Genomic DNA, 11,306 nt, shown 5'->3' with positions numbered 1-11,306 from the left:
GCGGTATTCCATTCATCCGGGTACCGCGAAGATGTATCAGGATTTGAGGCAGCACTACTGGTGGAGGAGATTGAAGAAAGATATTGTGAGTTATTTAGCTCGGTGTCTCAACTGTCAGCAGGTCAAATATGAGCATCAGAGGCCCGGTGGTGTACTTCAGCGGATGGATATTCCGGAGTGGAAATGGGAGAGGATTACTATGGATTTTGTGAGTGGTCTCCCTCGTACCTCGAGGAAGTTTGATTCGATTTGGGTGATTGTGGATCGACTGACCAAGTCCGTGCACTTCATTCCGGTGTGTACTACCTATTCTTCAGAGTGGCTGGCAGAGATTTTCATCCGGGAGATTGTTCGGTTGTATAGGGTCCCAGTTTCTATCATCTCAGATAGGGGTACTCAGTTACTTCCCAGTTTTGGAGGACTTTTCAGCGAGAGTTGGGTACACAGGTAGAGTTGAGCATCGCATTTCATCCTCAGACGGACGGGCAGTCCGAGCGTACTATCCAGATATTGGAGGACATGTTGCGTGCCTGTGTTATTGATTTTGGAGGTTCTTGGGCTGAGTTCTTGCCACTTGCAGAGTTTGCTTACAACGACAGTTATCAATCCAGTATCCAGATGGCGCCGTATGAGGCCTTATATGGGAGACGGTGTAGATCTCCGGTTGTTTGGTTTGAGCCCGGCGAGGCTAGACTATTGGGGACAGAGTTGGTCCAGGATGCCTTAGAGAAGGTGAAAGTGATCCAGGAGAGACTTCGCACAGCTCAGTCGCGTCAGAAGAGTTATGCGGACCGGAAGGTTCGAGATGTATTTTACATGGTGGGCGAGAAGGTCTTGTTGAAGGTTTCGCCTATGAAGGGCGTTATGAGATTTGGAAAGAAAGGAAAGTTGAGTCCACGGTTCATTGGTCCTTTTGAGATACTTAGGAGAGTTGGGGAGGTGGCCTACATGCTTGCTTTGCCACCCAGCTTGTCGGGAGTTCACCCGGTATTTCATGTTTCTATGCTCCGGAAGTATGTTGGAGACCCGGCCCATGTGTTAGACTTCAGCACGGTTCAGTTGGATGATGACTTGACTTATGATGTGGAGCCAGTGGCTATTTTGGGTCGTCAGGTTCGAAAGTTAAGATCAAAGGATATAGCTTCGGTGAAGGTGCAGTGGAGAGGTCGGCCCGTGGAGGAGGCTACTTGGGAGACCAAGCGGGAGATGCGGAGCAGATATCCTCACTTGTTTGAGACTCCAGGTATGTTCCTTGACCCGCTCGAGGACGAGCGTTTGTTTTAGTTGGGGAGGATGTGACGACCCGGCCCGTCGTCACGTGAGTTACCGCCCCGTTTTTCCCATATTATGTTTCTCTACGCTTCATTATCGGTATTTGAGGTAATCGAGTTGGATTGGTTTGGTTTTGGTAGGAAATGAGGCATTTAGTATCTTTAAGGAAAGCTTGTTTTGGAAAAGTCAACCGAAAGTTGACTGGTTAGTTAGAGGGCTCGGATGTGATTTTCGGAGATTCGGTTAGCTTCGGGGGATGATTTGTGACTTAGGAGCGTGATCGGAATTGGTTTTGGAGGTCCGATGTAGAATTAGGCTTGAATTGGTGAAGTTAGTATTTTTGGCAAATTCCGATTGGTAGGTGAGATTTTGATCCGAGGGTCGGAATGGGATTCAGAGAGTTGCAGTAGCTCGTTAGGTAATTTTGGATGTGTGCACAATGTTTCAGGTCATTTGGAGATGTTTTGGGTCGAGTTTTGATCGAATGCGTATTGCGGAAGTTTTGAAGAAACTTAGGCTTGAATTCGATGTGATTTAATGGTTTTAGCGTTGTTAGACGTGTTTTGAGGATTGGAACAAGTTTGAATAATGTTTTAAGATGTGTTGGTAACTTTGGTTGAGGTCCCGGGGGCCTCGGGGGTGATTTCGGGTGGATAACGGAAGGAATTTGAAGTTGGAAAATTGCAGGTTTTTGGTTGGAGCAGGTGTTCCGCATCTGCGGAAAGGAGATCGCAGATGCGGTCTCGCAGAAACGAGCTAGGCCTCGCAGGAGCGGAAATAGGAGCCCAGGTTAGGTTCCGCAGAAGCGGGACATTGGGTCACTTAAGCGGTCCCGCAGATGCGAAGTTGGACCGCAGAAGCGGAAAGTCGCCTTAAGTGAAAGGTTCGCAGGAGCGGACGTTGACCGCATAAGCGGAAGGCGCAAAAGCGGGAATAATCCGCAGAAGCGGAAATAACTGGCAGCTTAAGTGAAAACATCTTCCTCGCGAATTTTTGAAAGAGTAACATTTTGGACTCCGAACCTTGAGAGCTTTGAGGCGATTTTGAAGAGGGATTCGAGGGCTATTATCAGGTATGAACTCTTGGACTTAGAGCTTGATTTTATGGTGTATAAACATGAATTTGGACTGAATAATCAAGGAATCAAAGGTCAAAAATGGTGGTTTAGGGCTTGAAGTTAAGAGAGTTTAAAATAGGGATTTGAGGGGTCAAATGGACCCCGATTTTGATGATTTTGATATGTATAGACTCGTGGCGAGACGAGGAATCAGGAGATGTGAATTTTGTAATTTTTCGAGAAGTGGGCCCGGGGCTCGGGTTTTGCCAACTTCGTGATTTTTGATATTTGTCGAGTCTTTTCGATTGGGTTACGACCCATTAGCCTATTGTGATGTATTTCTTGTGGTTTTGATCAGATTCGACGCGCGAGGAGGTCGATTCGAGGGGAAAAGGCATAGCGAGCTAGACTTTGACCGGCTAGAGGTGAGTAATGATTTTAAATGATGTTCTGAGGGTTTGAAAACCCCGGACTTGCACAACTTGGAGCTATGTTGAGATGAGACACGCGTTCCATGACGAGCGCGGGGTCATTTACTATTGGGGACTGTGACTTGGTCCAGTCGGGATGATATTTTACCCCGTATTAGCAATGACTTGTTATTTTCACTATGATTTGGGCTTGTTGCCATATTTGGGGCTTATTGCCGACTGTTTGAACTCTTTATGAACTATCATCACTGTTTTCCTCACTGTTTGAAATATTATTTGAACTCAGTCCATGTGATTTACACTGTTTCTTGAACTCAGCCATATTTACTCAAACTTGGAGTTAGGCTTTCAGGCCTCGTATTGATACTGTTCAGGCTTTCAGGCCTTGTTGATAGCGCTTGGGCTGTAGGAGCCCCTCCGGAGTCTGCACACCCACAGTGAGCGCGAGTACCCATCTAGAGTGATTAAATATTGAACAGTGGTAACAATGACACTGTTATACGCGTTTGGTCAGGTAACAATGACTGACCTGTCAGGTAACAATGTCTGACCAGTGGTAACAATGGCACTGTAACACGCGTTTGGTCAGGTAACAATGGCTGACCGGTCAAGTAGCAATGGCTGACTTACTGGTTGAGTATGATTGATTTTTAATTGTTTTCAAAGGATTTTCCTTACTATATTTCACTGTACTGTTTTTTTTTCCTGATGTTGCTGCTTGAGATAGCCTTATTTGTGCCCTTGTGGGATTTTATGTTCTCAGTCGTTATTTATTTTTATTACTCACTGGGTCGGAGTACTCACATTACTTCCTGCACCATGTGTGCAGAGACAGGCACAACTGAGTTCGTACCTGAGCGCTGATTTCCTTCCAGACTAGGCGGACCAGGAGAGACGAGGTAGCTGTCGACGTCCACAGCCCCGTTTCTTCCTTATCTTCTGCATATTTATTCATCTTCAGACTATGTTTCCAGACTTGTAGTATTTTCACCAACTCTGTAGTAGCTCGTGACTTGTGACACCCCGATCATCGGGCTGAATTTGGGATGGTTTTTTCCCGTTATGTTACGTTTATTTCCGCACTTATGATTAACCAGTATCTATGGTTTAAACTTGTTATGCTAAGAAATTGTCAAAAGCAGTGTTGATTGTTCTGTTGGTTGGCCTTGTCTTCACGAGAGGCGCCATCACGACCGGGTGGGAATTGGGTCGTGACACTTAATATGAAAAGTTTTATGTGATTTCAAAGCCGTAAACTATAAGGAAAATAATAATTTAGTTGATTTAAAACTCCTAAATATTAGGGAGAGTAATTTAATTATGATTTTGTCCTATGCAAAATTTGTTTTAAATGGTAAAAAAGGCAAATGATATTTAACTAAGGGCCTTCGTGCTTTTAATATAGTATAGATATAGATATAGATATAGATATAGACTAGTCTCTACGTTTGTGCGATACACAAAATATATCGTGTCACATATTACAAAACGCGTACAAAATATTCTAAAACCACTTGTCATGACCATAAATCTTTTATTATATATGAATATGTAAGAAGTTCATTTGAGGGTGAAATTCAAAAATAGTCAGATTTACAAGTGCTAATTAAAAAATAGTCACATTTAAAAAACAATCGAAGAAATTTAGCCATTTTTCATGTAAAGATAAATTCGAACAAAAACATTGTTCAAATATGAAAAATATTCCAGCATAATATACTGGAGTTCTAATTTTTTACGTGTGAACTTTCAGCATAATATACTGGTGCTCTAGTATAGTATACTGGAGTTCCAACATAATATACTGGTCCAACATAATATGTTAGAAGTTCATACACAGGTGCTTCAAATCTCCAGCATATTATGCTGGAACTTTTTGTGTGCTGGAGTTACAGTATAATATGCTGGAAGCTCATACACAGGTGCAGCAATCTCCAGTATATTATGCTGGAACTTTCCGTATTGCAGCAAAATAGTAGCTATTTTTCAATGACTTTGCAACGCTTGCTATTTTTCAATTACCAGTCCGAAAATTGGCTAGCCCGTGATATTTCTCCTTAATCAAATCCTTAAAACAAAACCAAAAAACAAACAAATATAATTATCATTAATAAACTTTTGACACAATAAAGGTTAAAGTGGAACTAAACATTACGAGAGCTACGTTAAAAATTGTAAAATCATTTGAAGAATGCAGCAACACTTAGTAACAAAACATGTATATTCAAGACGTATGGTCACACAATTTACCAAATAATAAATAAATTATGATCACGCCATATAATTACCTAATATTTAATAATTCGAGTATATAAAAGTCATATTAGATTAAGATATATTAATAATGGAGAAAACAGAAACAAGATCATAGGTTGGTATACTAACGTTCATAACTTCAATGACCACCGGAATTATGTCTGGGAAGATGAATCAAAAACACTTATAAGATTAACCCGTAATTTTCTTTCCATCCTCACATATTAAATTGGAATTTTTACATTCCTATCCCATTTATAAAACCTTTTTACCCTACATGTTTAAGGTTTCACTTAATTACATTTAGCATACCAAATTACCATTTATATACCATATCTAATTAAGGTTATAATTAATGTGATATTTTATACTCCTTAATTTAAGCCCTTCTGTTATTTGACAGTACTAATTCTCACTTTCTCTTTCCTAACCCCTCATCCCCATACCCCCACGTTCTTTTTACCCTCCCACGCTTATTCCTCCGTTTTCCTTCTTCTGAAACTACCATCTTTACCTCTAAATTCAAACAAAATTCAGTAAACCCTATAAACAAATTCCTATCCTCATTTTTATTTACTTTGAAGTTCATCAATGAAGATCAAGCAAGGTTCGAAAACGAGTCCAAAAAAACCAGCAGTAGGTGAAGTACCGTCCTTTGATTTGGGTGTTTTATCCCCCAAATCACCCAAAAATCTAGGTAAATCTACACATGCAATTACAGATATTAGTCATACTTCATCTCCCCGACAAATAAGAGCTGAAATGAGAACAAAAAAAAACTTGATGTAGATGTTGGAGAATTACAAGCCAGTAGCTGCCAAAAAAAAAAACAAATTATAATTGTAGGTGCAACAGAAGGATTGTTTTAAGGGAAAATAACATAAACTACAATTTAACTACATTCTAACTACAATTTATCTACAATATTAAAAATCACATATTTTGAACAATGCACTGCTTAGAATCAGATTTTCTCTATACCTTCTATAACTAGATCTTTTAACTTTGAACTGGAACTTGTGCACCACAGAAAAGTGCTTCATTGCAGCAGCTATAGTTTGCTTGTCCTGATACACTTGTCCTTCTTCAATATCGGTTTGCGTATATTCTTTTATTATTTCACTTTGATATTTCTCTATATCTGGAGAGGATGATATATCAAGTAACTTTAGCGATCCAGATGAACCTGCATCAAAATAGAGATAAACAGTGTCATTATAAATTTGTAGAATCTTTGTAGATAATTTGTAGATATCTACAAAAATTTGTAGTCATCTATTTTAAGATGTTAGACATTGTAGTTACACTGTAGTTAAATTGTTGCACTTTGTAGATTGCTCTGAAAACAATACTGCTTGCCTCTTTCTTTATGAGAAATTGTAGTCAAATTGTAGACATATGTAGTAAATTTGTAGATAATATCATAAAACTAAAATTCTAAGCATTTCGAACTACACAAGCCTGCACTTCAAAATCTCTAAATCTGCCATAGTTATCCCAATTGTCATTAAATTGTAGCATAATTGCGATTTTGGACATGATTTGTTGTTGATGTTGATGCTTTTTTTTGATTTCTAGATTGAAAGAAGAAAAGATGAAGAAGAGATAGATTTGATCGACAATTTGATAGAAGCAACAACGAAGAACAGATTTTTTCAACTTTGAGTTGTTGAAACTCGAAAATTTTGAATTCTACAATTTGGATTCAAATCTTAGAAGCTGTTAGTAGTTGAATATCTTCGTAGTTTTTGTAGCTTTTAGTAGTTGAATATCTGTTCGTTCTTTTTTTTTTCCAGAATTTGAATTGTAGTTCTGGATAAAAAAACGCAGATGTGAAATCTCCTTTCCCTTTTTAAAAATTGAATTTAATGTAGAATTAATTATCACCAAGAATCTCTCCTTAATTTTAGCGCGTTTTATAGGGAATATTCTGATCCTTTAATGCCTAATAGTCGAATGGTACAAATTTTGTAGGTAAAATGTGGACTGGGCGGGTAATATACAAAATATGCACATTTTTGGTAATAAACTTTCATATATGGTATAGGAAGGAAAAAATCCCTATTAAATTTAGAAAGAATTACGCTTTTAATCACTTGGCACAGCAACTCAACTAAAAATGGCCCAGGTTTGAAGCCTTTAACAGGTTTGGCCCAGGTTGTATATATCTTGAAAGAAACTTTTCAGTCTTTAGCCTATTATTAAAGACATACTTCTAGGGTTTTTTTCTTTTCTTCTTTCTTCTTTCCCAGCATACTCAATCTCTCTTCACTCGCCTCTCTCTTCCTTCTCCCTAAAATTACAGAATTTTTTTGTACACACTCGTGATAATCCTCGCATGCTATGTCAATTAGATTTTAATTTTTGAGTTAACTGAAAAAAAGTGGTTAAGGAACCAGAATAAAATTTGGCATATTAGTCCAAAAATTATCAGATCTGGCATAAAACTATCAAATCTTGCCTAAAAGAGCATCTCCGGCGACCTCGTCTCATATTTTCTTATTTCTCTTAGTTTTTGTTTCATCCTTTGCTACTAGTGAAGCCCAGATTTGAATGCCAAAACCTCGCCGGAAAAATTCAACACCAGCAACCACCGAAAACTGTAATGTGGTGATGGACAGAAGGTATTTTCTGGTGTAAACTTGTATAGGTAGTGTTTATACAAACTTATACAATATTGTATAAATATGTATAAGTATGTATATATGCGTACAATGTTGTATAAATTAGATATATTTTAATGTATAAGTGTGTATATACATTGTACGTGTATAGTAGGCATCCATGGATGTTTGACACTTTCTTCTTCTCTTCTTCTTTGTCTTTTTTTTTTCTGATATACATTATTAGAAATTGTATATACAAGTTTATACAAAGTTATACATCATTATACATGTAATGCACATGTGTAGTTAAATCTAAAATTAAAATTTATATGTTCAATCTATGTATAAATCGACTTTTCTTGTTGATTTAATTGCAAAATCATGAACGTGCAATAATTTTTTCAATTTTTATTTTTTATTTATGCTATTTGGAACTTGGAAAAGAAGAAAACTAAAGGTTTTCAAGTTGCATTATATATGAAGTTGAATTTTTTTTAGCTGGAATAGGAATATATACAAACTTGGGGAAGAAGAATAAAAAATCACCGAATTTTCGTGCTTGAAGATCTGCAAAATCAAAAAAGAAAGAAAAAAATGCTTATTTTTCAAACGTTGGCCTATTATTAATGGGCTACAGATTTGCAAAGTTGTAACTGGGTTATTCTGCTGCAATGTATGTAAGTGGACTGTATTTTTGTGTAATTCTCCCTTAAATTTACCGACTTTAACCCCTATAGGGTGTCACTTCTGACTTCGATCCGCCCAGCAAAAAATGTATTTAACGTAGACACTTTTCTCAATGGCAGAGCTTCTACCATTCCCAGCACCATAAGCTCCTCCTTGAGTGTCATATAGTAGAAATTTCAGATAAACGCGTATGCAATAAACTCGAGGAGCTAGTTTATATCAAGGTCGAGAGGCATCGTAAGTTTCGATAAATTTTTGTTGACGGATCACTTCTTGCTCAAATATTTTCAATTTTAAAATCACTGTTAGAATAGTTATGTAACCCTAATCCCATATGTATTAGGAGTATGACATGTTATGTATATATATAGGGCTCATTGTATCATGTTTAACATATGAGAATAATATCAATCATATTTTCTCCCGTGCATTCTCACATGGTATCAGAGCAATTGTGAGAGATTTATCGCTGTGCACAAATTCCAGCAATTCCGGGAAGAGAAATCAGTCACCGGAAGCCTTTTTCCGGCGACTTTTTCAAGGTTGTTTGCGTTTGCGTTGTCTCTGTCAGTGCTGTGCAAAATCCAACACTACCACAAGAGTCGCCACTATCCGGCGACCAAACCCCAGAAAAATCTCCGGCAACAGAAGCCCCACGCGCCGCTAGAAGCTCACGCGCGTGAGCTCACGCGCCGGCGCGTGCAGAACCCTCCGGCCATATTTTGAAAAACTTTCTTCAAAACAGTTGGGTCGTACCAATTCCGACCCCACCCATACTGTTTTTATTTGATTCCCACCACTTTGAGTTTTTCCGGCGACTATACTGATTTTTTTCAGCAGCTACAGTAATTTTCCGGCAAAAACAGTGTTTCCTTTATCTGTTTCAGCGAGTTTTCAGTTGATTCTTTCTGTTATTTGGTGATAACTTTATAGACCTCACTTCAATCCAAAAATGTCTTTGGGAGTCAATGCCTTCGGGTTTAAAAACCAGGGTTCTGGCAGTTCTGGTGTTATGATTACCTCAAAACCTTTAATGGGAAGTTCAAACTACTTAGCTTGGGCTTCGTCTGTCGGGTTGCAGTGTAAAGGTCAAGGTGTTCAAGATCATCTAATCACGAAGTCTAATGAAGGAGATGCAAAGTACAAAGCACTTTGGGAGAAGATCGATGCTCAATTATGCAGTATTCTATGGCGATCTATTGATTCCAAGTTGATGCCCTTGTTTTGTCCATTCCAGACATGTTATTTGGTTTGTGAAAATGCTCGCACTTTATACACTAATGACATATCTCGTTTCTATGATGTGATATCGCGGATGACAAATTTAAAGAAACATGAATTAGATATGTCTACTAACTTGGGACAAGTACAGGCAGTCATGGAGGAATTTGAGAAGTTGATGCCAGTTTCTGCTAGTGTTGAAAAGCAGCAAGAGCAGCGACAAAAGATGTTTATAGTTCTTACTCTTGCTGGACTTCCTAATGATCTTGACTCAGTACGCGATCCGATTTTGGCTAGTCTGACTGTCCCCACAGTTAATGAATTACTCTCTCGATTACTTCGCCTTGCTGCAGCACCAAGTCACCCAGTGATCTCATCACAGACACTTGACTCATCTGTTCTCGCATCCCAGACAGTGGACATCGGGCATCTCATACTATGGAGAATAGATGAGGAGGAGGTCGTTTTGGAAGATCTAGACCCAAGTGCTCTTATTGTCATAAACTTGGACACACTCGTGACGTGTGCTATTCTTTACATGGTCGCCCACCCAAAAATGCTTATGTTTCTCAGGCCGAGACTACAGGTAACCAGGGATTTTCTTTATCTGAAGGGGAATATAATGAGTTCCTTCAATATCGAGCAAGTAAGTAGACATCTCCACAAGTAGCCTCTGCTGCTCAGACTGATACTTCTGTTGCTGGTAATTCATTTGCTTGTGTTTCCCAATCTAGTACTCCTGGACAATGGATTGTGGACTCAGCCGCTTCTGATCATATCTCTGGTAATAAATCACTTTTGTCAAATATTGCGTATTCACGGTCTCTTCCCACTGTTACTTTAGCCAATGAGTCTCAAACTAAAGCAAAAGGTGTTGGACAAGCGAATCCCCTACCCTCTGTCACTCTAGATTCCGTTCTTTATGTCCCTGGCTGTCCTTTTAATCTTGCATCTGTTAGTCGTTTGACTCATGCCCTCCATTGTGGTATATATTTTATTGATGATTCTTTTATTATGCAGGACCGCAGTACGAGACAGACGATTGGAACAGGACTTGAATCAGAAGGCCTTTACTACCTTAACTCACTCAATTCCTCAAGNGCATAAGCGGAAGGCGCAAAAGCGGGAATTAATCCGCAGAAGCGGAAATAACTGGCAGGTTAAGTGAAAACATCTTCCTCGCGAATTTTTGAAAGAGTAGCATTTTGGACTCCGAACCTTGAGAGCTTTGAGGCGATTTTGAAGAGGGATTCGAGGGCTATTATCAGGTATGAACTCTTGGACTTTAGAGCTTTGATTTTTATGGTGTATAAACATGAATTTGGAACTGAATAATCAAGGAATCAAAGGTCAAAAATGATGGTTTAGGGGTTGAATTTTAAGAGAGTTTAAAATAGGGATTTGAGGGGTCAAATGGACCCCGATTTTGATGATTTTGATATGTATAGACTCGTGGCGAGACGAGGAATCCGGAGATGTGAATTTTGTAATTTTTCGAGAAGTGGGCCCGGGGCTCGGGTTTTGCCAACTTCGTGATTTTTGATATTTTTCGAGTCTTTTCGATTGGGTTATGACCCATTAGCCTATTGTGATGTATTTTTTGTGGTTTTGATCAAATTCGACCCGCGAGGAGGTCGATTCGAGGGAAAAAGGCATAGCGAGCTAGACTTTGACCGGCTAGAGGTGTGTAATGATTTTAAATGATGTTCTGAGGGTTTGAAAACCCCGGACTTGCACAACTTGGTGCTATGTTGAGATGAGACACGCGCTCCATGA

The sequence above is a fragment of the Nicotiana attenuata genome, unplaced genomic scaffold (assembly GCF_001879085.1).
Source record: "Nicotiana attenuata strain UT unplaced genomic scaffold, NIATTr2, whole genome shotgun sequence".
In the NCBI taxonomy this organism is placed as follows: Eukaryota; Viridiplantae; Streptophyta; class Magnoliopsida; order Solanales; family Solanaceae; genus Nicotiana; species Nicotiana attenuata.
Note: the sequence above shows the minus strand (reverse complement) of the source record.